Consider the following 6,201-nt stretch of genomic DNA (forward strand, 5'->3'; position numbering starts at 1 on the left):
AGACAGTGCTGTTTTGAAGCACAAAAATAATTGCAGAAAAGGGGATTGCGAAAATTTGGGAATTCATTTCCTTCATTCTCTGTTAATTAGGCTTGCATTTTACCAATTTATTAGAGGAACTTAACCACATTTCTCCTACCTCAATTCCTACTCCTCTCAGCGTGTTGTTCGAATAATATGAATTTGATACCGTACAAACAATTCCAATGAGTGTAAAGTGCAATTTCATTTCAGGATGTTTTCGATCACATTTTCTGTGAAACACCAGCAGATGGCGAAACTAGATGTACTAGTGATATCACCCTTACCTGGCAAAATTAGGCTCAGGGGGAGGGAGCAAAGAGCAAGCTTCACTTTTTTTGGATTGACTTCTGGGGTTGCGACACCCCGCCGTAAATAATTAATAGCTACATTTTTATTGTCTTTCTTTTCTAAAGTATACACGGAAAATAAAGGTATTAACATCTTAAGTCTGTCACTCTTAACAGAGTTACGTATTCTCATGATGAGCGAACAAACAAAAATAATAATAGAAATACCTAACACAAATTCCATACGTGTTGTTCTGTAAGCCTGTCCCGGAATGGTCGGCAAATAGCAACAGCTTCCCTGTCGATATCACTTTCACCAGTAAAGGATTTTCACATAGCATACAAGTACGTTAATGTTCTCCTGTAGAGTCTGAGGGCTTGACAACGGACAGACTGGGAACACAAAACACAGAAATACTTTTTAAGAAAAAGTCACCCAGGAAAGAACCTGGGCACGAAAACCAAACTACCAAACGACTGATCCGCTCTCAGCCCCAGTCCCCTTGCATCGGGACTGTGACTGTGTGATCATCGTCAGGTGTGCATCACCATTCCCGAAGGGAACAGATACTACACATGATCTTAGCCAAAAGGCCGAGAAGCGATAATAAGAAAATACATGTGCACACTCTGAGGGTCTGGGAGGGTCTGCCTTGCTTCTTTATTTATAATCTTCCTAGCTATAGCTAGACGGCTTGTCTAGCTATTTACATAACATAAATGCATTAGAACAATATACCATTGATAGAACTGAATTGATGAACTGAATACAGTACTATGTCCACCTTGTATACATATGTAAACTGGCACACAAACTGCTCATACATAACAGGCCCAGTGCAGCCGCATAAGTAATTAGCTATCTCTACACTCTAACTTGGGCAGGTAAAATTTGGCATGAATAGTATTGCATCTAGTTTTACTTAACATTCTACTGGCAGAGGGGTTGAAAGAGCCTTGTCCTTTGTTTCTCATGATATCATTTTGAATTCCGTCCAGAAAATTTCAAACATTGAACTTTTCTCAAATATGTTAAGCGGCTGAAAATTAACCTTTGTTTGAAACATTGTATCACTTGAATGCGGCCGAATGGCAGGTGTACGTACGTATCCGCAAAAGAATAACCAGCAGATTTGTAATGGCATTATCCTTTACTGAGGTTTGCTTTGGAAACGGGTCGTAGTTACAAAGTAGATCGACGACTGTTTAGGATAGTATAACACCTGTTTAGGGTAGTAGCACCACCTGTTTAGGGTAGTAGCACCGGCCTCTTTAGGGTAGTAGTACCTCCCATAGGCGTAGGAGGCGGGGGGCTGGGGGGCTGCAGCCCCCCCCCAACCAAAAATTTTTGTGAAAATTCGGTCAATATGCTGAGAATTTTTCGGGCACCTACTGAAAGAAGAAAGAATTGCAATGTGTTTTCAATGGTTAAACTTATATTATTATGATCATTATTATTGTAACGACTTCCCCAATAATTGTAACCAATGTGGAAGGGTAATAAGAAGGAAAATGATTGTATTTTATTGGCATGTGATGTAATTATGCCTATATGATATGCACATTAACATGTTGAACGCGCGCGAAGCGCGCGAAAAATTGTGGTAATATTTTTCGGGCAAGTCGTTACAGACCCCCCCCCCCCAATCAAATTAGGCTCCTACGCCTATGGTACCTCCTGTTTAGGGTAGTAGTACCTCCTGTTTAGGATAGCACCTCCTGTTTAGAGTAGTAGCACTCCTGTTTAGGATAGTATAGCACTTCCTGTTTTGGGTAGCAACGCCAACTGGGGTCCTTTTGGCGTTCCATAATTAGCACCTTCCCGTTATGGGTAGTAGCGTCACTAATTTACAGTAGCATCGCCGCTTGCTTGGAAAAAAAAGTCGCAATTTAAGGACGTTAATATTAACAATTTCGAAGAAGCAATAAACCTTGCGTAAGATCGTGATACGTGGTAGTAGCACCTCCTATTTAGGGTAGCAACGCCACCTGTGGTCCCTTTGGCGTTCCATACTATCCGACATGTTCAGTGACTAACCTCCGCCACGTATCAAGATCTTGCGCAAGGTTTATTGCTTCCTCGAAATTGTTAATGTTAACGTCCTTAAATTGCGACTTTATTTTTCCAATCAAGGTATTCACGGGCCTTCCTACTGGTTTAGCATATGTCTCAATGCTTCTCTTAAAGCAAACTTTGCTGGAGCGTCCTTCTGGAGTCTTGCTACATGACCGAAAAATCTCAATCTTCTATGTGCGACTATGGATGAACAAGGTGTTTGGTTGGTTTCATTGTAAAGCTCATCGTTTGATAACCTAATGTTATTGGTTCATCTAATGTTGAGAATATTACGAACTAGTCTCCTTTGAAAATTTTACGATCAAGATCCCTCGTTGTTGTTGGATCTGCCATCGTTGTATTGAAAGTGCGGTGATTTTAATGGCTTTAGAAGCGACATAAGAGACAACATTTCTACGAGGGAATGGTGTAACGAACTCGTGTGTATTTACAACGTTAATATCATAACAAAAAAACACGTGACTTGGGAGCACACAACTAACACCCCCACTTGCTCTCATAATAATAAACATCCTTGTATGAAAATTACTTTAAAGCAATATGCATATTGTAACTTCTTGTGTTCAGAGTGTTCAAATGTTAAATACATCAGTTACCAAACAGGAATCGCTTGAACTTGTTGATCTTTGATTTTGTTGCTGGTTTTGTAAAAATATCTGCAACCATATCCTCTGTTGGGCAATATGTAATGTTAACCTTATCCTCATTGACCATTGTACGAATAAAATGGTACTTGACATCAATGTGTTTTGATCTTTGTCGGTGAACAGGATCTTTACTCAATGAAATAGCACCCTGGTTATCTTCAAAAATATTAGTACAGTGATAAATTTTCTTGTCCATACCATTCAACAACTGAGTTAAGTACAAACTTTCTTGTGTTGTAGCTGCCAATGCCATGTATTCAGCCTCACAAGTGGATAATGCAACTGTTGGTTGCTTCTTAGATTTCCATGAAACGAGTGGACCATCCCCGGTCAAACTAAAACAATAACCAGTTGTACTTCTTCTGTCCTCCACTGAAGATGCCCAATCTGAATCACTGTAAGCAAGTAACCTTAAGGGTTGACTTGATTTCTTGAAGCATAATTTGTGATCAATTGTACCTTTTAGATACCTAAGAACATGTTTGGCAGTATTCATGTTCTCTGCTTTAGGTTCTGACAAATGCTGTGACAATCTACTTACCACCCAACTTAGGTCTGGTCTAGTGCATGTCATGGCATAAATCAAACTACCAACTATTTCACGGTAATTCTTTGGATCAACAGCTTCACTACTGTTATATTCCAATTTCTGTTCACATGGAATGGATCTGGGCTTACAGTTTACCATTCCAAATCTTTCTAGCATTTTGCTGATATATTTGTCCTGGCTCATCTTGATTTCTCCCTCGTTTTGCTCAAAATGGATTCCAAGAAAATATGATATCTTACCCAAATCTTTCATTCTAAATTTCTTCTGCATAACTTCCTTGAACTGATTTAGCAAGTGTGTGTCACTAGCTGCCAAAATCAGATCATCAACCCAAATAATGACTATGATCATGTCATTTTTAATCTGCTTCTTGTAGACACAATGATCTGATGAATTTTGAACAAAATCATTTTCAACAAGGTACTCATGTAATACTTTATTCCAATTTCTACCTGACTGTTTCAACCCATAGAGTGATTTCTTTAACTTATAAACCAACTTTTCTCCTGTGTCTGATAAAACTTCAAAGCCTTCTGGTTGCTCTAAATAGATTTCTTCAGCAATAGGAGCATGCAGGTAAGCAGTTTTGACATCCATCTGATGAACAATCAGATCATTTTGCACTACCAGTTGCATTAAAATCCTAATTGATGTGATATTAGCTGTCGGGGCAAATGTTTCTTTGTAATCTATCCCCTTCACCTGATTGTAACCCTTGGCGACATATCTTGCCTTAAATCTCCTTGTACCTTCAAAATCCTCTTTAATTGCATACACCCATTTTCCCCCTACTGGATGTTTACCTTCAGGTAAAGTTGTTATCTCAAATGTATCATTCTCCCTTAATGAATTTAGCTCTTCTTCCATGGCATTTTTCCATATTGATATATAAGGTGAATTTACTGCTTCCTTGTACGTTTGGGGAATTCCACATACTTTATAACAGTAATCAATACCAGTCATAATAGAATCTCCATCTTCAACATGTGATACATACTCATCTAAGTATTTGGGAGATTTTCTCTCCCTCTTGGGGTAGTAACGTCCTTGACTTACATCACCCTTAATTCTTTCACTGTGGTTTTCCTCTGAACCACTTTCCTTTAAACTTTCTCTTGTTATTTCTCTTTGAGACACATTTGTCTTACTTCCATTATTGTTTTCAGGAACATGAACATCACCACTAGACTCCCCACATGTGTATTGTTGAGGAAACAACTCAACTTCATCATCCAATACATCAGTTTGGGTTTGTTTCTCAATACCTCTTTTCTTACAGAACTTGACCAGCCTGTTTTTAGACACCTTTCCACTGTTTGCATGATACACTAGGTATGCAGGACTATTCTTGTCATACCCAACAAAAATTCCTTTCTCACACCTAGAATCTAGTTTCTTTGGGTCGTGCTTATACGCATAACACTCTGATCCAAATATCCCCATTTTGGATAGATCAGGTTGGTTCCCTGTTAACATGTGATAAGGGGTTTGCTTAATGCGGTTGTTGAAACATCTGTTTCTAATATGGGCAGCTGTTTGGACTGCGTATGTCCACAAGAACTTGGGCAAACCCTTGTCTATCAATAGACACCTCCCCATTTCAAAAAGAGTTCTCCACTGCCTTTCAGCGGTACCATTTTGGTGGGGAGAGTACGGTGAAGAGGTTTCATGCCTTATGCCCATTTTCCTTAGTACTGACTCAAAAGCATTTCCTGTGAATTCTGAACCATTGTCAGACCTGATACACTTTACTTTGCCATAAGGTGCACAATCTGCCAAAAACTTTTCCAATACTAATGCAGTGTCACCCTTGTTTCTAATGAAATAAACAAATATGGCTCCTGAATAATCATCGGTGAATGTTGCTGCATATTTGAACCCATCCTTAGCTACAGGGTTAATAGGTCCTGCTAGGTCTGTGTGAACCAACTCTAGGGGTGTGGTGGCCTTAGCATCTAGTTTTCTACTCCTACTGTTTACAAATTTTCCTTGAGTGCATGTGTCACAATTAAATGTTGACTTATCAACTTCACCTTTAATTTTCATACCTTTGACTACATCTTGTAATTTAAGAATATCTTCCAAATTACAGTGTCCTAAGATTTCATGCCATGTATGAACATCATATACAGCGTTAACTCTGTCACCTACTATTTCTTCGTCCACAACGTTCAGGTAGTACAATCTTCCTTGTTCTTTAATGTTGAACGTAGTACCATCTTTGTGGGTAAGTATGTTGCATCCTTGCTTGAAGGTCACTGTGGCTCCATTGTTGGTGGCAGCTTTAACAGAAAACATGTCCTGTGGGTAGGAAGGGATATACAGTGCCGCTTCCAGCATAGATTCCACATTCTTGCCTTCTGTACTTAGCAAGGTAACTTGAGCGTTTCCACGTTTTAGCGCTACATTATTTTCTCTTGTCCCATCAGCTAGCTCCATGTAGTGGTTTTCTGGATGGAATGTATTGTCAAAAGAAACAAATTTTGATAGATCTGTGATTATATGTGATGTAGCTCCACAATCTACCATTAAGGTTCCTGGCCCTCCTCTTTGACGTATGTTGCTTGTATTGTTGCCAGCCTTGAATGAGAATGTGTGATCTTCTTCTCTAGTTTC

General features: G+C 39.2%; 1 pseudogene; it reads right to left on the minus strand.

The window, feature by feature from the left end:
• Positions 1–844: 844 nt before the first annotated feature.
• On the minus strand, positions 845–917 carry LOC139980416 (U2 spliceosomal RNA; annotated as a pseudogene).
• Between the last annotated feature and the right edge of the window lie 5,284 nt (positions 918–6,201).

The sequence above is a fragment of the Apostichopus japonicus genome, chromosome 14, assembly GCF_037975245.1.
Source record: "Apostichopus japonicus isolate 1M-3 chromosome 14, ASM3797524v1, whole genome shotgun sequence".
NCBI lineage: Eukaryota > Metazoa > Echinodermata > Holothuroidea > Aspidochirotida > Stichopodidae > Apostichopus > Apostichopus japonicus.